Source organism: Nelumbo nucifera, chromosome 6 (assembly GCF_055504915.1).
Source record: "Nelumbo nucifera cultivar China Antique chromosome 6, China Antique-T2T, whole genome shotgun sequence".
In the NCBI taxonomy this organism is placed as follows: Eukaryota; Viridiplantae; Streptophyta; class Magnoliopsida; order Proteales; family Nelumbonaceae; genus Nelumbo; species Nelumbo nucifera.
This window is the reverse complement of record NC_142654.1, coordinates 21,012,737-21,034,154: the sequence shown is the minus strand read 5'-3', so window position 1 is coordinate 21,034,154 and position 21,418 is coordinate 21,012,737. Positions and strand designations below refer to the sequence as shown.

At 49.3% G+C, this 21,418-nt stretch overlaps 1 pseudogene; it reads right to left on the bottom strand.

Annotated features, from left to right (window-relative positions):
• Nucleotides 1–11,210: 11,210 nt before the first annotated feature.
• On the bottom strand, nucleotides 11,211–12,097 carry LOC148790651 (serine/threonine-protein kinase WAG2 pseudogene; annotated as a pseudogene).
• Nucleotides 12,098–21,418: the final 9,321 nt, after the last annotated feature.

The window sequence follows — 21,418 nt, the reverse complement described above, 5'->3', positions numbered from 1 at the left end:
TAAGGGGAACACAAAAATAGGGGATAAGGGAAAGGTACAGCTGGCGTGTGGGCCCCGCTCTACGTTGGCGCGCGTGACCCACCTTGCTGCTGCTGTGAGGTGCGTGCTGCTGCCATGTGGTGCGTGCCGCTGCCGTGCGGTGTGTGTTGCTGCTGTGCGGTGCATGCTGCTGCCGGGCGGTGCGAGCCGCTGGGCGTGCGGCTGGCAAACTGTACCGCGGCGCGCTGCTGTGCGCACTGCTGCCTGTGGTTGCGACGTAGTGTGTTGCCGGGAGTCGTGTCCATAACATTACACCCCTCCTGGGCAACGAGCTTGTCCTCAAGCTCGAGGTCGGGGTAGGTGTTGTGCAGGTCGGTCCATGGAATCCAAGTGGCCTCCACTGATGGTAGTTCGTCCCAGTCTACTAGAACCTCGAAGGTGCCCTGATTGATGCATGACGGACGAGAGCTCTAGGTTGGAGGATGGGTCTGCCGTCCTTGAGAGGGGGTAGAGGAGGCACTTGCGTTGGGGAGTCCCTGTAAAAGGCTTTAGTAGGGACACATGAAAGACATCGTGGATTTTGTTGTGCTCGGGCAGTTCCAGTTGATAGGCAACCTTCTCGATCTATTGAAGAACTTTGAAGGGCCCGTAAAACCTTGGGGTCAGCTTTTGGCGGCCCCGTTGCCTGAGGGAGAGCTGTCGGTAGGGCTGGAGCTTTAGCCAAATGAACTGTCTTGGCTGGAAGGTGACCTCACGGCGGTGCTGATCGTAGGCTATCTTCATGCGTGCCTGTGCCTGCTGCAACCGTAAGGAGACTTCAGCCAGTAGGGCATCGCGGTCTTGGAGGTTGCGGTCTACTTCTTCCAACCGTGTTGAACCCGGTTCATAGGAAAGAAGACGATGAGGGTCTCGCCCATACACCACGCGGAAGGGAGTCATGCCGAGGGACGAGTGGTAGGATGTGTTGTAGCAGTATTCGGCCCAAGGAAGGCAGTCCATCCAGCGTCATGGTTGGTCCCTCACGAAGCAACGGAGGTACATTTCTATGGTGCGATTGACAACCTCCATTTGCCCGTCCGTCTGTGGATGATAGGCGGAGGAAAAGGCTAGGGTCATGCCTTGTAATCTGAATAGCTCCTTCCAGAAGGTGCTGGTGAAGACTGCATCCCTGTCACTGACGATGGTCTCGGGCAGCCCAAGTAGGCGGAAGATGTGTGTGAAAAAGGCGTGGGCCACAGAAACTGCGTTGTAGGGGTGGGACAATGGAATGAAATGAGCATATTTTGAGAAGCGGTCCACCACTACGAATAAGATGGATTTCCCTCCGACTTTAGGCAAGCCTTCAACGAAGTCCATAGAGATATTGGCCCAGATCTGCGTTGGGAGTGAAAGGGGCTACAGGAGTCCTACTAGGTGTAAGTTCTCCCACTTTTGTTGCTGACATATGGAGCAGTTCTGGATGAAATCCTCGACCGAGCCTCGAATACCATGCCAATGAAAGTCTGCACGGACGCGGTGTAACGTCTTCTGCACCCCTTCATGGGTGGCAGTGTGGATGCTGGCGAGGATAGCTGGAATCAAGGGACAATCTGTTGGGAGATATACCCTTCCTTTGTACAGTGCAAGTCCCTCGTGGATGGTCCAGTTTGGTTTGGTTGTGCCCGACTGTAACTCTTGCATCAGGTCTCTCCACGTTGGTGATTGGGGCAACACGCTCCTTAGGTCCTCTAGTAGGGTCATGCGGGGCTGGGAGACCGCGCAGAGGTGCGCCGTGTCCTCTTCACGCCTGAACAACGCATCAGCGGCCCGGTTGGAGGCTCCCGCCTTGTGGTCTACGCGGAAGTCAAATCTTAGCAGTTTGCTTGCCTAGTGCTGTTGGGGTGGAATAGTAAGCTGCTGTTCTAGAAGGTATTTGAGGCTGTAGTGATCTGTCTTGACAATGAAGGGTTTGCCCCACAAATACGGCCTCCAGTGCTGGACGGCCTTGGCCAGTCCGATCAATTCGCGCTCGTAGGCCGGTAGCTTGAGGTGCCGATCTACTAGTTTGCAGCTAAAGAAGGCTATGGGGTGCCCTTTCTGTTGCAGTATTGCTCCGATGCCTATGCCAGACGCATCACATTCTACCGTAAATTCTTGCTCAAAGTTTGGTAGTTGTAGCACGGGGGTAGTGGAGAGTGCGTCCCTTAGGTTTGTGAAGGCGGTGTTAGCTGCTTCATCCCATTGAAATGCATTCTTCTTAAACATCTTGGTCAATGGGGCCGCCAGGAGTCCATAGTCCCTTACAAACTTGCGGTAGTATCCCGTGAGCCCCAAGAACCCATGGAGAGCCCTAATGGTCTGCGGCTTGGGCCACTCCCGGATGGGTTGAATCTTGGAATTATCTACCGAGACTCCTTCCCTGCTGACTATATGGCCTAAGTAACGAACCTGTGGCTCTCCAAAGGAGCACTTGGTTTGTTTTAGGAAGAGCTTGTGCTGTCGTAGCAGCTCCAGAATTGTCCTTAGGTGACAAACATGCTCCACCCACGAAGTACTGTAAATCAAGATGTCGTTGAAAAATACTAGGACGAACCTGCGGAGGTGGGGCCGAAATACCTCGTTTATCAGGGCCTGGAATGTAGATGGGGCATTGGTGAGACCAAAAGGCATGACCAGGAATTCAAAGTGGCCATGATGCGTTCGGAAGGCTGTTTTCTCCACATCTTTAGGGGCCATTCGGACCTGGAAGTAACCTGACCTGAGATCCAACTTAGAAAAGTACTGAGACCCGTGGAGCTCATCTAGCAATTCATCTACCACCGGGATCGGGAACTTGTCCTTGATGGTTCTACTGTTGAGCTCCCTGTAGTCCACACAAAATCTCTAGGTGCCGTCTTGCTTTGGCACAAACAAGACTGATGAAGAGAATGGAGAGCGGCTGGGGCATATGATTCCCTGTTCCAGCATCTCTGCACACTGCCTCTCTATCTCGTCCTTCTGTAGGTGCGGGTAGCGGTACGACCTCACGACAACGGGTCCTGCCCCTGGTATTAATGGGATCCAATGGTCACACGACCGGCCAGGTGGAAGGCCCTTAGGCTTTGAGAACACGTCTGAAAAGTTGACAAGAAGCCTCTCCATCTCTGCGGTGTGCAAGGCATCGTCATGGAGAGTATGCACCTGTGGTTTTCTTGCTCTCATCTTGGTCCCTTTCCAAGTGACCCACTTCCCATGTAAGTCAAATGTCATGGTCAAGGCGCTGAGATCCCATAGGATGGGGCCGAGGGTGATGAGCCACTTAATCCCCAACACTATGTCGAACTCGTCTAAGGTCAGTACAAATAGATCTGCGAGGAATGGTTCAGAATCCACCTGGATTTGGACGCTTCGGCAGATCCCTGGACTGTGAATTCTCTCCCCGTTTGCTACAACCACCTGGAGCCGCAGCCTGTCATCCATTGGTAGCTTCAGTCAGAGCGCAGCCTGCTTGCTGATGAAGTTGTGGGTGCTCCCTGAGTCAACCAGAATCCGTACCTGTTTTCCTGCCACCTGGGCCTGCAGCTGCATGGTTTGGGAGTTTTGGACTCCAATGATGGCATGGAGGGAGATCTCGGGTTCTTGTGCTGCCTGTTCCTCTTCTTCCTCCTCCAGCTCGTCTACTAGGAGGCAGAATAACCGCTTGCAATGGTGGTCGGCTGTGTACAACTCGTCACAGTTGAAGCATTGGCCCTTGGCTCGGCGCTCTACCATCTCGGCCCTGGATAAGCATCTGATGGGAGGTGCTGTCGTGCTGCTACCCATGCTAGTTGCAGCTCGGGTGGTGTTGCTGGTGAAAGGGCGTTGTTCCCTGTTGGCAGCCATCGTAGGCCTTCCTATGGTAGATCTTGGGTTCGCCCAAGTCGTTGCGGGACGCCCCATGCTGGACAGCCCTTGGATGATCTGCAGCTTGTGCTCGAACGCTCGGGCCAGATTCATTGTTGTGACCAAGTTGGGTGGGCTCTGCATCTCCACATCAACCCTCAGAGGTTCCAATAGGCCGGCTGTGAACATATCCACCTGCTGGTCTGGCCGAACCGAAGAGGCTCTGGCGAGAAGGGTCTAAAACTGCCGCTGATACTCCACGACGGTCCCGGTCTGCTTGAGGTTAATGAGCTCCCCCAAGGGGTTGCTTGTTAATGGGGGCCCGAACCGGAGGAGGCAATACGACTTGAATTGGCCCCAACTAAGGCCTGGTTCTTCTTGCTCCACTCGGTAGAACCAGAGCTGTGCTTCATCGGTCAAGTGGAATGCTGCCAGGCGACCTTGTCCTTCTCTTCCGTGCGCTGATTGCAGAAGAATTGCTCACAGCGGTACAGCCATCCAAGTGGGTCACCGTTGCCACTGTATGAGGGGAACTCCAGACGACTGTATTTGGGTATGATTGCTGCTATTGGTGTGTCACTCTGTCACTCACCGGAGCCCTCTGCCCGATCTGGGCGGCGGTTGTGATGAGTGGCTGCCCCTTCAGGGCTCCCTTCTCTAGTGGAGAAGTATAACTCCAGTAGATGCCGAAGTTCCCTAATGTCCTCTTTAACTTCCCTTACCTCCGCGTGATTTTCCACGAGACGGTGTTCTAGCTCGTAAACCCTGGTCGATAGCTGCTTCGTGTCGCCCATGACACTCGGCTCTGATACCAAAATGTTATGGGCCCGGGCATAGGATCTCGTCACAGGGCGGTTTGTTGGGAAAACTCTTTGCCTTCCCCTTGCCTTCCCTTTGCGAGTTGACCCTATGGTGGCGGACTGAGGGGTGATTTGTTCAAGAGATCACCTAACTCTCCTTGTTCTCCTCTTGACTGAAAATTCGATACTTTTATTGAATAAATCAACTCCTTAAATAGGAGATTACAGGAGGGTTTCCTTCTTGTATTCGGCTAAGGTAGTCCCTCTCTTATCGCAACTTAAACTTCTATCGAAACTCAAACTCCTACTTCTAAGGGGAACACAAAAATAGGGGATAAGGGAAAGGTACAGCTGGTGTGTGGGCCCCGCTCTATGTTGGTGCGCACAACCCACCTTGCTGCTGCTGTGAGGTGCGTGCTGCTGTCGTGTGGTGCGTGTCGCTGCCGTGCGGTGCGTGCTGCTGCCGAGTGCTGTTGCCGGGCGGTGCGAGCCGCTAGGCGTGCGGCTGGCAGACTGTACCGTGGTGCGCTGCCGGGCGGTGCGTGCCGCGGCACGCTGCCGAGTGGTGCGTGCCGCTAGGCGCGCTACTGCCTGTGGTTGCGACGCAGCGTGTTGCCGGGAGTCATGTCCATAACACTCTAGCTGTCCTAAAACAAGAATTCACATGCTTGAATGTGTTTGCTAGCTGTCCTAAATCGAGGCATGCAATTTGTCGAGTTGGTTACAATCAACAAACAGCTTTTGTGAAGATATCTACATGTTGATCTTTCGTGGAAATGTGAGATGTTGTAATCATCTTTCACTGGATGTTTTCTCGAACAAAATGGTAGTCTATATCTATATGTTTTGTTTGTTCGTGAAACACTAGATTAGCTACAATATCTAAGGTAGCTTGGTTGTCACAATACAATTCCATAGGAGAAATGATGGGCATGTTGAGGTCACTGAGAACACACTTCAACCATAGCAATTCAATAGTGACGAAAGCCAGAGCGTGGTATTCAGCTTCTACAAATGACCTAGATAGTATGCTTTATTTCTTTGTTTTCCAAGAAATGGTTGAATTACTGAAGAATACGACATATCTAGAAGTCAATCATCGTGTGAGAGGGCAATTGACCTAGTCAGAATCACAATACGCCTTAATGGAGAGATCAACATTGGCATCTAAGAACAGACCATGATCTTTAGTGGAGTGGAGTTACCACAAGATATGCATAACAACAATCATATGATCTTCTGTGGGTTTTCATGTATTGACTAAGAGCATGAGCAGAAAAATTGAGTTCAAGCCGAGTGATTGTCAAGTAAACTAGTCGACCAACAAGACATCTATAGAAACTTGGATCAAACATCATCCCGAAAGTTATGTTGGTGTTCCATAGGAGAAGGACTAATGTGACAGTTTGTCATGCCTACTTCTTTAAGTATATCCATAAGGTATTTGTGTTGTGAAAGAGGTTAGAGGGCCTAGGCCTTTAATGTGGAAGCAAGTAGTCAGATAGGATTTGAAATCAGCAATGAGATCAAAATTATCACCAATGATGATTAGGTCGTCTACATAGATGAGAGCTGCCATATAAGTACCATGATGTCAATAATAAAACAAAGAGCAATCAGCAAGAGATTGAACAAAACATACGCCTTAACTGCTGTTGTGGAACTTCTCAAACCATTGTCGAGAGGCCTGTCGGAGTCCATAAAGTGACTTGTTAAGCTTACATACCTGATTCTGGAGAGGAAAAACTTTGAGGGATGGTTATGTATACCTCCTCATGGAGATCTCCATGCAAGAAGGCATTATTAATGTTGGGTTGATGTAACAGCCAATTCCAAGTGGTAGCAACTGCCAAGAGGCATCAGACGGTAACGAGTTTGGCCACTGGTGCATATGTATGATGAAAGTCTTCTCCTTCAATTTGATTGTAGCCCTTGGCAACGAAGCGTTCTTTATAGCGTTCAAAAGAACCATCTGCACAGAGCTTGACCTTGTATACCCATCATGAACCAATTCGACGCTTACCTAGAGGAGATCAATGGGTGTCCAAGTATTGTTTTGTTTTTAAGGCTGCAATCTCTTCTTCCATAGCCTTTGTCCAATTAGGATCAAGAATGGTATGAGAGAAACTTGATGGTTCTGTTGGAATGGAAATAGTATTCATGGAAGGTGAAGGAAAATCACAAATGTAATCTTGTAGTTTGATGGGAGGACGACGAGCATGAGATGGTCGAGTTGAGTGATTATGGCTATCAACAACTGGTTCAAGTATATATTGATGTGAGATAGACTATTGGAGTGAAGATGGGTTTGATTGGGTCAAGAAATCTAATGGTGGTGGGCTTGTGGCAGAATTGGGCGACTCACTGATAAATTTTGGGTTTATAAGTTGAGGTGAGTTCATAATTGGTGGATTTGCATTGTTTTGTTATGGCAAAAGGTGTTGTTCTGATTCAACGTCTGGCTGTGGTAGAGGTATAACTGGATACAAAGGCCGTGTTGTATCATGGCCTTGAAACGGGAAGTTTGTCTGATAGAAGATAACTTCCCGAGAAGTGAAAATTTTGCAGGACTCAATGTTAAATATGTGATATCCTTTTTGTCTATGAGGATATCCTACAAAGATGCCTTTAGTGGCTCTGGATGATAACTTGTCCCGTTGCTTGGGGTGGTTGTGTGCATAACAAAGGCACTCGAAGACACAAAAGTGAGAGTAAGTTGGTGGCTTCCCAAATATGGCTTTAAAGGGCGTTTTTTCCATAAAGAACTGGAGTTGGCATGTAATTAATTAAGTTGTTGTCATAATGCATTCACCCCAAAATTCTAGAGGAGGGGATGCCCAGAAATGTAATGCACGGGCAACGTCGAGCAAATGGCAGTGTTTCCATTCAGTGGTTCCATTTTATTGTGGTGTATCAACACAAGAGTGTTGATGTAAAATCCCTTCATTTGAAAAAAAAAAACCCTTCATTGGTTGAGAAAAGAATTCAATGCCATTGTCTGAATGCACTTGTTTACAAAACTCTGAAATTGTGTTTGAACCATTTTACAGAAGGAAATCAAGTATTGTAATGCTTGTGCGTTATTCTGTAGGAGGTACACCCAAGTACTACGGGTACAATCATCTACTATTATGAGGAAATATCTAGCACCACTGTGTGATGGAGTGGTGTATCAACACAAGAGTGTTGATGTAAAGCCCCTTCATTTGAAAAAATTCCTTCATTGGTTGAGAAAAGAATTCTATGCCATTGTTTGAATGCACCTGTTTAACAGAACTCTGAAATTGTGTTTGAACCATTTTATAGAAAGAAATCAAGTATTGTAATGTTTGTGCCTTATTCTGTAGGAGGTACACCCAAGTACTACGGGTACAATCATTTATTATTATGAGGAAATATCTAGCACCACTATGTGATGGAGTGTGATATCCACCCCATAAATCAACATGAATCAAATGAAATGGTACTGCAGCTCTAGAGGTATTGACAAGAAATGGGGTCCGTGTCTATTTGGCACAATGGCAAATGTCACAGGGATGGCCAATATCTGAAGAAGAAACATCAAATAAATGTGATAGGTTGCAATAAGGTGCATGACCTAAGCAGTGATATCATATGGAGGGAGAAACTTCACTACGAGCTGGAGTAATAGTTGCAGCAAGCTAGGAACTAGAGCAGTGAAGTAGTATATTCCTTACCTAACTTTACACCTACCAATCTCTTTCTTCACACTCGGTCCTGTAAAATGCAACAAGTGGGAAAGAAAACATCAGTTATGGATGTTTGATTTGTTAGTTTGTTGATAGAAATCAGATTATAGTTGAATCTAGGTATATACAGAACATCAGTTATGGAGAATGCCAGAGTGAGTTGGACACTACCAAAATGTGTGGCTGCTATTGTGTCAGCATTTAGTAATTGAACCATCTTTGGTTTAGCTAAAGGAATGGGGTCATCAATCAAGGAAATGTCAGAGACCATGTGGTCTAAGGCCCTGCCATCCAAGACCCAACAGGTTTTATTAGACGAAGGAGAGACTTTACTAGAGAGGTTTATAGTAGAATTTCCATATACATTGAGTTGGAGTAAAACCATAAGCTGGTTATATTGATCAAGAGTAAGTCTAGTCATCGGTGACATTACAAGAGTAAATTCTTGTGTGGAAGTCACAACAAGTGAAGCTTGTCACCGTGGTTCCTTAATCTTTTCCCAATTAGGTGGATAACCATGCAGAATAAACTACAGAATAAACACCGTGGTTCCTTAAGCTTGTCACCGTGGTTCCTTAATCTTTTCCCAATTAGTCATCGGTGACATTTCAAGATCGCACCATATTTCCCTGGCTGTATCAGAATAAACTACACTACTATGGAGATCTTTAATCAAAGAGTTGAAAATCCAGGAAATCACCCTGGAATTGCATTTTATCCATGTGTGTTCCACCGGCAATTTTGGTTCCGATTGTGAGAGAGATCTGTCAACAAATACAAATTTATTCTTTGCTTGAAGTGCATTTTTCATCGCCTTTTGCCATGTTGAGGAGTGGTGAGGACAAGATACAAGGAGTGCCCTTGAATTGTTAGAAGCACTAAAAAAGTATGGAAAGGTTGGATCAAGTTCCATGTTCAAGAAGAAAACAATCAGTAAAAATGAAGAACAAGAAGTAAGGTAGAAAGAAAGATTAAAGTCTAGCTCTGATATCATGTAAATTGGTACAATGAGATGTGAAAAACAGAGCGAGTGATAAAGTATTCATTAAAGCTATTTAAAGATAAGTTATAATGTTCTCCAGCTATCCAAAAACATGAATTCACATGTGCTTGAATGTATAGGTGTTCGCTAGTTGTCCTAAATCGAGGCATGCAATTTGTTGAGTTTGTTACAGTGGTTATGACTGTTTTCTGTTATTTGTTGTTGTTCTAATAGATTCCGCCAATCAAAGTTCCCAGGAATCGGAATTGGAATTATTTACTCTTGTTTGATTCAGTTGGGAATAGAATATAGGATTTTGATTATTGCTATTATGTTCATTTTGTAATGGTAAATTACACGGACCTTGTACTATGGGGTCATTAGATAAAGAGCCCATCCATTAGCGTTCCGTCAGGAATTTGCATCTACTAGTCCCTTGGACCAGCATCTTGCTAGTTCACTGCTGTGGTTCCCACTATGTTCTTATGGCAGCATATTTTTGTTAGTTATGTCAGTGTTAATTGGTAGTTATTTCAGTTTGTTATTATATCTTGTTATTTCAGTTTTATTATTAGTTTATTTGTCATATAAGCAATAAGGGCAATTTGTCCTTTTACAATTAGTCAACATATATATATATATATATATATTAAGAATAGATGGGCAGATCAACTATCAACCCTCTCTTCTTCTCTTCTGAAATTTCATCTTTCTTTTCTTTTGAATTCAAGACTGATTGTAGTCTTGATCGACTACTCTCCACACAGCCTAAGCCCTTTTAATTGAAAACCTTATGGGAGTCTAGACTAATGACCGTTTTAGACTCCAAATGACATGTCTCTTTCTTCCTTAAACCAATTAGATTTTGAAGAGGAAGTTGGATGGCGGCGTACTGTGAACCCTTTTACCCTCCCTAAATTGTGAACCGTGAACTACGGCACTAGACGGCGGCGATCATTTGAATAGAATAGTTTGGACAGCGACAATAACTCGGATGACAACCCCTATGAACTTTTCATAATATTTGTTAATGGTTAAGCATGAACTCTATATTGGTCTATTAGTCAAAGCTAATCTAAATCCATGTGATTGAAGAAGAAGAAGAAGAAGAAGAGAAGGAGGAGGAAGAGGGAGATATACCTGGTTATGCCGGAGAAAATAACGATGAAAGCTTTTCTAGTTTTCGGTAAAGATGATCTTATCACCGAAGTTAACAATTCAGGGAGGGTAAAAGGGTTTTAGAGGCTGTCGTTAGTTTTTCAATGAAAGGGGTTGGGCTTCGTGGAGGTTTTTTATTGGTTTGGACTAGCAAAATGCTGGTCCAGGGGATTAGTAGATGCAGAATCTTCCATCAGGTATATTCAAGAAATATTTCATTTTCACAGTTACCATATTTTATAATCCCTAAATTGCCCTTATGATAATTTTTTTGGACAATTTTACCCACTTTCTTCTCCATCGTGTTGAAGCGATCAGATCGTTGATAAAAAACACACAACTGCTTCCACCTTCGGTGAGTGTTGGTATTCACTTAAGCTATAAAAGAATAATTTTTCTGGCATTCGATTTTGCACTTCCAAATATAATAAGAGTGGAAAGCAATGCTCTATTTTTCTTGCTCTCTCTCTCTCTCGGTCCCATTTACACCTCCATTCATTATTAACTATTTTTCTCCCATTAATAGTGACTAGATCATTTGGGGCATAATTCCATAATAGATGGGAAGATGCAATACTTGTTCGATCGTACCCTTCTTTTTGGAACGGTTTCTCGATGGCATAAAATGGCAGAGGTGTCATAGTTCGTGGCGTACTTACACCATATACACCAGTTTCTGATTAAATTTAATTCCCAGAAAGGGATGGAAAATCTTTTCTTTTCTTCATTTTTTTTCTAGACTTAGATCCATTTGTGGTCTCCATTTTTGGTTGACAAACTAAACTGATGGAGGTTCTTCCATGACCATCGTGCTCGGCTTCTCCTCGAACTTAAACTAACTTTGTTCATGTGCCTCACGTGTGTTACCTTCTTCTTTACCAGCCCATGCACCTCTTCTAGCAGTCTGTAGCTCCATATCAATGGTCACTTTATCCCCTCAAAGAACGGGTGTTGTTTTATCCCCGTCGCACCCTTGGTGCACCCTAGCCTCTTCCTCAGGTCCTTCACCAACAATCTCTGTATCGGGTCTCTAGCATTCGATATTCCCTCCTCTTCTTCCTCCGCCATACCATAGTCCCAAAACCTAAATGACTTGGTTGACACTACGTTGCACAGTGTGGCTTCTTTACTCCTTCCCATAAAAGGCGTTTGACCGTATAACAACTGAACACCCCAAACACCCATTAGTCCACTCTGTTACCATGTTCGTTGCCACTCAACAACTTCAGTGCCAAAATACTCGTGTGTGCCGATGCAAGATTTCGAGAAACGCCGTCATCGACTCTGCCACCTTCGTCATTTTACACCGTTGGGAAACCATTCCAAAATAGGTAGACTGTTTTTTGGTTGACCCCACCCCTGCCGGATGAAAGTGGCGTTTGTTGAGGATAGGGAGCACATCAGCTTTGAAACACGAGCTTGAGTTGGATGAGGTGCAGTGACCCATCGAAGGAGAGGTTGGTGGCAGCTTTAATTGCCGCCCAATGGGGGTTGGATTTCCAATGGGGCCGTCATGGAGGAAGAAAGGTGGGACTCGAAGCTGATGCTGAGACTGTTGCGAGCACTAGAAGAGGTGAAGGTGCGATACGTGGAGGTATTGGAAATGCAACTAGTGAAGTTGAAGTTGAGATCAGTGTTCGAAGGGAAAATGATGCCTTCGTCCATGGCTTCAGACAGAGATTAGTCAAGGATCTTGTAGAGGCCATTGTTGGTTATATAGGATCGAGAGATCGAGACTTGAGATAGAAATGGAGTATTAGTTTACTGTTTAGTTGACCCATCTCATATCTCTGCCATTAAAACATTTCTTTTTCCGAAAAGGAGGTGATGTTGGGAGCTATCAACTCTGAGCTCTCCATGGCTTTGAGCCTCTGAAGTAAAAGAAACTGAAAAGATGATAAAACATAACATAAGAGTTATTGTGCATGATCGTATCCATGCCAAAGTTTACTCACAGATAGCTAAAGGCGCCACCGGCGGCTAGAATTTGAATAGAGAATTCGATATAACACAAGAAAGAAAATGGTTTCTTTTTTTTAAGAGAAAAGTGCAATGAAAAGAAAATATAGAAAGTTCTAATGGGTATTTTAGTAATTTAATGCATTCTGATGAAGGGGAATTTGGCCCGACCTCGCAATCACCCGATACGTGGCAAAAACAAGCAACTCGGGACAGTAGAGCGCCCGAAGCGAACACCGAAAGCAAGTTCAAGCTCACTACTGAGACCAAACTCCAGACCACTCTACTAGGAGCCCGAGCTCCCTACCAAGAGTCCGAGCTCCCTACTGGGAGTCCGAGCTCCCTATTAAGAGCGAGCTCCCTATTAAGAGTCTGAGCTCCCTATTAAGAACCCGAGCTCCCTACTGGGAGTCCGAGCTCCCTATTAAGAGTCTGAGCTCCCTATTAAGAGTCCGAGCTCCTTACTGAGAACCCGAGCTCCCTGCAAGGAGCACGAACTATATTGGGCCCCAAGCCTCACAAAGCTGTGACCCGAGCTGGCCCATGGCAGCTCGGAACACTCCCCAAACCGAACTCAAGACCTCGCTCGCCACTCCAACACTTCGCTTCCGAAACACCAGGTTGACCAAACGTACCTGACGCCAAGGACGTCCGTATCCAAGGGCGACGCACCTGACTGATTTGGGATCTGACGCCTGACAGCCGCACTTCAAACGGCCTCTTGCTACCGCCACCTGCCACCATTGTTACTAGCCGCAGAGACGGCTCTAACAAAAGGAGCAGTGGCGGTTCTGTCCGGCCAGAGGAAATGACATCCGAACTGGCAGGAGTTCAGAAGTAATCATGCCCGATCTGACGGAAGCCTGGAAGTGAGTGCGCGAGATGGTTATAAAAGGCTCCTACACCCCAGGAACGAGGTATGCTAACTTTTGCGCTATCTGGTTTATCTTGCCTTTGAAAGACTCTAACTTGAGCTTCGGAGCCCTTACGCCGGGTTCTCCCCGGAGCTTCTCTTTTCCCTCCGTTTCAGGTCCCTGCCACCCGGTTTAGAGGCAAGATCGTTGACAGCTAAGATCGGCCAGATTATGCATCATCAATTGGCGCCGTCTGTGGGAACGCTTCAAAAGGCCTCCCTCCAAAACTTTCATACCCCTTTCTCCTTCTTTGAAAAACTCAATACTCATGGCCTCCTCCAGCAATGCCGGATGCGGCACAGAGACAAACACCACCGGGGAACAGCCTCAAGTTCCCATGGTGTGTGTTGGGCAGTTCACCATCCCCCTCTCGGTGGACGGAATTCCCAATTTGAATACGCCACAAGCAGTGGCGCCTGTAAACCTACTTGCCACTAACATCCCCTTTCCTCTCCCCATTGAAACTACCTTCACTGAACCAACCGTCGTCCCCCTGGCAGCTAGTCAAAATCGGTTGGACGACCTAATGCAGTGCATGTGGTTAATGCAAGCCCAGATGCAACAATTCCAGCAACACCAGCTTCACCAGCACCAAGTGTTGCACAACCTCTCCCAGTATCACTATCAATAGCAGTTCCCCCAACTGCCACCGAACCAACCACTACTTCCACCTCGCCACCCTGCTCCGAAGCCGGTCAAGGCCTCTCCGCAGGATGGACGCCTCCACCAAGGAAAGGCCTCCAGGCCCCAGATCCCCCCAAATAGCCAAGCCTCGTCCCCAGGCCGGAGAGAGAGAAAAGTCATACCCGCCTCGCAGCTCGCAGGCGGGTCGGGAACCTCGCCCGCGAGATCGGCACCTCGGGGCTCCAAACCGGAGTTCCCACTCGTGGAAAACCAATTTGGCGCACTGGCAGCAGCGGACTACCAGCACTCCGGGCCCATCGAGCTCGGCAACACAGAGGCCAGCAGCACTAGTACAAGGCCCACTCAGCAACGAAGGTGCCGTCGAGGTTGACGAACCACCACCCGCATCCTGTCAGAGCTTAGAGGCAAAGGCGAGACGAGCTCGGACGAGGTAGGAGTTGCCCCGATTCTCTCAGTTCCTTCCCCCCTCGCGTCAGAACTCCTGGCAGTTCCCCTGCCCAGAGATTTCAAGCTCCCGCCTCTAGACAAGTATGACAGGTCCTTCGACCCCAACGACCACGTTGACGCTTTCCAGTCCCAAATGCACCTCGCCAGAGCCAGCGAATCATGCATGTGCATGGCCTTCACCACCACCCTCAAGGGGGTAGCCCGCACTTGGTACAAGAACCTGGCCCCCGGGTCGATAAAGTGTTGGGCTCAGTTCGTGCAGGTCTTCACTGCACACTTTGTCACCAGCAAACGGTGCCCCAGAGCAGAGGAAAGCATATTCGGGGTAGTCCAAAGAGAAGGAGAACCCATACGGGGCTACATCAAACGATTCAATGAAGCATGCTTACAGATACCGCGGTTAGACCCCGCGGTGCAGCTCGCCGCAGCAAAAAGAGGGGTGACGCACAAGGAGTTCAAATGGCACATGGTAGCCAACCAGCCCGTGACCGTGGCCGAGTTCCTCAAGCTCGCGGACAAGTTCATGACGACGGAGGAGGAAATCAACCAGCGAACCGAGGGCGGAAACGAGAAAAGAAAGAGGGATGGCGAGCCCTCTAACTCAGCCGACCGAAAAAACCCGGCCCGGGACCCAAAACCGAACTAGTCGTTCCGAGCTCCCTTGCCAGCTCGAACGGATTACACGCCACTGAACACGAGGCGGACCGAGATCTTAATGACGATTAAGGACGCCCCGTACGTGAAATGGCCACCTCGCCTAAAGGGAAATCCGAACGAAAGAAACAAGAATTTGTATTGTAGTTTCCATAGGGACCATGGTCACAGTACCGAGCAGTGCAATAACCTCCAAGACGAAATAGAGGGGCTCATCCGTCGCGGATACTTAAGAAACTTTGTACAGCACAACAATAATAGCAATAAAGCGGATCAGCCAGGCGAGCACGAAAAGGACGCCCCCGAAACTAGCAGCAGGCTTGCCGAACCGATGCAGCGACAGCCTCTGACAGAGAGGCCAATTCGGGGAACCATCCATGTAATTGTGGGAGGTTCGGTGGTAGCGGGGTGTACATTGGCGGCAGCCCGGACTTCAGTTCGCGAAGCGGTCCTCGAGGAGAGGAATCCTCCGAAAAGGCCAAAGACCGAAGAGCCAATCCTCTTCACAGAAGACGACGCGCGAGGAGTTCGCTACCCTCACGATGATGCGCTTGTCATTAAACTAAGGATCAACGACTTCGAGGTTAGGCGCGTACTCGTAGATTCGGGCAGCTCGGCAGACATCCTCTTCAAATCGGCGTTTGATTGGCTACAGCTGCTGAGGAGCGAACTAAAGCCCGCAAGCACTCCCCTCGTGGGCTTCAGTGGAGAGGAAGTCAGGCCCCTTGGAAAAATAACGGTGCCTGTGGAAGTTAGCACGTGGCCTTGTGCGGTCAGACTCAACCACGACTTCCTGGTGGTCATGACCCCCTCCCCGTACAATGCCATAATAGGGCGGCCAATCACACATATCCTGCGGGCGGTGGTCTCCACCTACTATTTGGCCATGAAGTTCCCTACGGACTTCGGTGTGGGGGTAGCGCGGGGCGACTAGCTCGAGTCCTGCAAGTGCTACGTTGCCGCCCTAAAGGGAAAGACCAAGGCGGCCGGCGACCTCGATCTGGAGCGGCCCGCGGAACAAGGCGAAGAACGAGCCTCGCCCACAGAAGAAACAGTCGCGATCCCAACCTCGCCCACGGACCCAGCTTGCGCACTCCAGATTGGCGCTTCCGTCAAAGGACCCCTACGAACCGAACTGTCAGACCCGTTAGATAGAAGAAAACGAAACTTAGCCCCAGAGCACTGGAAAGCAGTCGACGAGGAAGTCGAGAAGCTCCTCACAGCAGACTTCATAAGGGAAGTCCATTACCCGAGCTGGGTGGCCAACCCTGTGCTGGTGAAAAAGGTGAACGGCAAGTGGCGCATGTGCGTCGACTACACCGACCTGAACCGAGCTTGCCCGAAAGACTACTTCCCCCTTCCTAGGATCGACCGCCTAGTGGACGCGACCTCGGACATGAATTGCTAAGCTTCCTGGATGCCTACTCAGGCTACAACCAAATCCGGATGGACTAGTCCGACCAGGAAAAAACCAGCTTCATAACCGAGTTCGGTCTATACTGTTACAAGGTCATGCCCTTCGGGTTAAAAAATGCCGGGGCGACCTTCCAAAGACTTGTAAATAGGCTGTTTCGGCCCCTGATCGGCACAAAGATAGAGTGTTATGTAGACGACATGGTCGTCAAGACACGGTTTTCACAAGAACTAATAAAAGACTTGGACTCTGTCTTCCAAATCCTGCGTCAGTTTAGCATGAAATTGAACCCCAACAAATGTGTCTTTGGCATCACCTCGGGCAAATTCCTAGGCTACGTTGTCAATCGACGTGGTATCGAGGCCAACCCGGACAAGATAAAAGCCATCCTAGATATGAGACCACCTCGGAAAATAAAAGAAGTCCAGAGGCTAAATGGCCGCATAGCCGCTCTAAGCCGCTTCATGTCCAAGTCGGCAGATCGCTGCCTACCCTTCTTCAAAGCAATCAAAGGCAAAGGGTTCGAATGGACCCAAGACTGCCAGCTCGCGTTTGACGAGCTAAAAGTTTACCTCGCCAGTGTGCCAACCTTAGCTCGGCCCGAGGAAGGCGAAGTCTTAGAACTGTACCTCTCGGCTAGCGACGAGGTGGTCAGTTCGGTACTAGTAAAGGAGGCAGACCGGGTCCAACGACCCATATATTATGTTAGTAAAATCTTGCAGGGAGCAGAAACAAGGTACTCGCAGATAGAAAAGCTAGCGTACGCACTGGTGGTGGCAGCACGGAAACTCCGCCCGTACTTCCAGGCTCACACCGTCATCGTCCTGACCGACAAACCTCTGAGACAAGTTTTACTCAAACCCGAGGTTTCCGGTCGGCTGACGAAGTGGGCCATCGAACTCAGCGAGTACGATCTCCAGTATAAGCCAAGAACTGCCATTAAGGCCCAAGCCTTGGCAGATTTTATCGCAGAATGCACGTTTAGCCTCGAAGCCCCTGAGCTGGTCGAGCCCGAGATCCCCAGTTCGGGCGAACTCGGAGCTCCCAAGCCAAACGAGTCCGAACCCCGTGAAGTAGCAGCCAGTGTGGCATCCCTCCTGGTTAGACCAAGTGCGAACTGGGATGAGGAGCCCTGGATCCTTCACGTAGATGGCTCCTCGAACCAACAAGGCAGCGGGGCTGGAATAGTGCTACGCGGCCCGAGCGGAACAAAACTGGAATATGCACTACGCTTTGAGTTCGCGGCATCCAACAACGAGGCGGAGTACGAGGCACTGATAACCGGGCTAAACCTAGCGCACAAGGTTGGAGCAAAACACATGGTTATCTGCAGTGATTCCCAGCTCGTGGTCAACCAAGTTACAGGCGAATACGAAGTGCGCGAGCTCACAATGATTACATATTTGGCAAAAGTAAAGGAAGCTCTGCTCAACTTCTAGTTACACTTCATCAAGCAAATCCCGAGGTCAGAGAACGCTGAGGCCGACGCCCTGTCCCGTCTAGCTAGCACGAGCCACAACGCCAGGAGAACCGTGTACGTAGAGGACTTACCTCGGCCCAGCATTCTCGGTGGGGCAGAAGAGGTCGCTCCCGTCACTGAAGCAGAGCCGAGCTGGATCGACCCACTCATGAGCTTTCTGCTAGACGGAACCCTCCCCGCGGACCGCAACGCAGCCAAGAGAGTGCAGCGCCAGGCAGCCAAATACGTCATGATAGACGAACGGTTGTACTGACGATCCTACACGCTCCCCTACCTGCGATGCTTGCGCCCAGCCGAAGCCGAGCTGGTACTCCGTGACACCCATGAAGGCTTGTGCGGCGGACACCTGGGGGGCAGAGCCCTCACCCAAAAAGCACTTCGACAAGGATACTACTGGCCAACGATGAAGACAGAGGCAATCGAGCTCGCCAGAAAATGTGACAAGTGTTAGAAGCATGCCAGCATCCACCATCAGCCCGCTGCCGACCTCAAATACCTCACCAGCCCATGGCCCTTCGCCCAATGGGGCATCGACCTCCTGGGGCCATTCCCACCAGCGACAGGCGGGAGAAAATTCCTAGTGGTGGCAGTAGATTACTTCACAAAGTGGATAGAAGCTGAACCCCTGGCAATAGTTATAGCCCGAAACATATAAAACTTCTTTTGGAAGAGCATTGTATATCGCTTCGGGCTACCTCGGGTACTGATCTCCGACAACGGCAAACAATTCGAAGATATCAAGTTCCAAGAATGGTGCCAAAGTATGGGAATTAGTCAGAACTTCACGTCGGTCGCACACCCGCAGGCAAATGGCCAAACAGAAGTAATGAACAGAGCCATCCTCCGCGGACTGAAAGCACGATTAGACCGAGCCAAAGGTTTGTGGGCAGACGAACTACCAAGTGTTCTATGGGCTCACCGAACCACGGAAAAAACCACCACAGGAGAGACCCCCTTTAACCTCACCTATGGCACCGAGGCGGTGATCCCAGCGGAAATCGAAGTGCCTACGTTGCGACTAGAAGCGTACGACGAACAGACAAACAAGGGCGAGTTAAGCACCAACCTCAACCTACTGGACGAAGTGAGAGACCTCGTGCACATCCGAACTGCGGCCTACCAACAAAAGGTAGCTCGGTATTATAACGCGCGAGTAAAGAAGAGGAACTTCCGTGTCGGCGACCTGGTTCTCCATAAGGTCATGGTGCCCGAACCCGGCGTAGGGAAACTTGGATCAAACTGGGAAGGACCCTACAGAGTAATGAAAGCACTCGGTGGGGGAGCATACGAGCTCGGAACCCTAGAAGGAAAACAAGTACCCCGAGCATGGAACGTCGTCAACTTAAGAAGATACTACCTATAAACCACAAAAGCAAGTACCCCGAAGCCTAGGTAGAAAACGAACTGAAGGACCGAAATGGTCAGTTCGGCAAAAAACGCAGCTCGAAGACAGGACAACCAGCACTTGAACAAAAAGCCATTTCATTTCAGATAGATGTGTACATTCAAAAAAAAAAAGCCATTACAAGCCAGGGGCTACTTCATCATTATCAGAAGCCACTTCGACAACACCCGAAGGACCTGCCTCCCCCTCGGAGTCCGGTTCGGCATCCGCAGCATTAGCCATCTCTTGAGTAATGCGCGAAGTGGATATGGCACTGGTATCAAGCTCGGGGTACGTATTCCGGATCATCCACCGGCTTAGCTTGAAACCCCTCTTGTAGGAGTCCACCATCAGATCATCGAAATCCGGCGAAGCAATATAATCACTGACAGCTTTCTTCTTCGCATCTTCGATGCTTGAGAGAAGATCTGAGTCCTCTCCCTGATATCCTCCTGAAGATACTCGACCTGGTGCTGCAAGTCCAGCTTCAATTCCGCCATATGCTTCACCACCACTCCCATGGCCTCGGCATCTCTCTGAGACCTCGCCTGCCTAGACCGCGCGAGTCGAGCAGCAGCCTCAGCAGCACGAGCAGCCTCCTCGGCAGCTCGCGCCTGCCTCGAGCATCTCTCCACCTGGTTCGCTAAGGCGTGAATAGAAGAGTTCACCTATCAAAGGAAAACGGGATCAAAGGAACGAATAGAAGAATAAAAGCCGAACAACTTTAAAGAAGGGAGCACTTACCACCATAGCATGAGTAACGGCACGGCAGGCCACTTGGTACAGAGGGAGCTCGGTCCACGCCGCAACTTCCTCGGGAAACATCGCCCCCTTACTCCGTTGAAGAGCATGAACAGGCGACAACACGCTCTAGAAGTCCCCCGGGACCTCCGAGCCCGACGGCCCAGCTTGCGTATGGGTAGACTCGGAGTAAGCGGGAGCCCCTGTGTGTGTGGTTTCGGCATAAGGAGCCCCCGCCGGCTCCTGCATAGGAGGAACCATCTCGGGCTCCTCCACCGGATAGTCCGACACCTTGGGCTCCGCACCCTGGGATGGTTCGGCGTGAGCTCGCTTAGCCACCCGTTTTCTCCTCTTCATGCCCTGGAACAAGTGCCCACCTCGGGTCCCTCGAGAGTCCATCGTACCTGCGAAAAGGAGTTCGGCATCAGTAAGACACGTAAAAGAAGAGCAAGATAGGATCGCTAGGGAAAGAACCTACCCGAACTCAGGCCCGCAGCAATAAGCTTGGCCTCCGTCAGATACCGTTGACACTCCAACCTAAGCCGTGCCCATTGCCGGAGGCCCTTCGCCGTCTCCTTATCGAGTGTAATGCCGGAGTCGGGAGCGGCCATCCCCCAGCCGGTCTGAAACGACCACTCTAGTGCACTTCGCACCCCGAAATAGTCCCGCTTCCACACTGGGACCTTATTAGGGAGTTCGTGTAAGAGCTTGAAGCCTGGGCGATGAGACAGGTAGTATGCCCGCCTACGCCCAGGAAGGGGACCCGCTTGCTTTTTCAGCATTAAAATAGAGGAGAAAATCTCCAGATCCAAAGGAAAGTTCTCATCACAAAATAAGGAGATCATCCCCACTAAATTCCTAATGGAGTTCGGGTGAAGCTGGCCGACCGTCACACCGAAGTGGTTCAGAACCTCGACGAGAAGAGGATGAAAGGGCAGTCGCAGCCCCGCAGCAAGCTGTTCCCGGAAAATCACGATCTCATCAGGACCGTGTTCCCAAGGGAAGCTACCCGTAGGGATGAAGTAGGCGTGCTCCCCGGGCAAGTCGTAGTAGTCTATGAGGGATTGAAGTCCCTCAGGCGTCATAGTCGAAGGGCCGAACTGATCTACAACTCGGCCACGACGGGAGGTGGACGCCGACCTACCCGAAGCACCTCGGGCTGTAGGCTCAACCCCTTCCTCGGGACCTACATCGGGCTCACTTGAACTACCGGGGGACGCAAATTGGTTCGTAGAACCTACATCAGACCCGCTTGAACAATCTGAACCCTCCGAACTAGACATCTGAGAATGGAACGGGATTCCAAAAGCA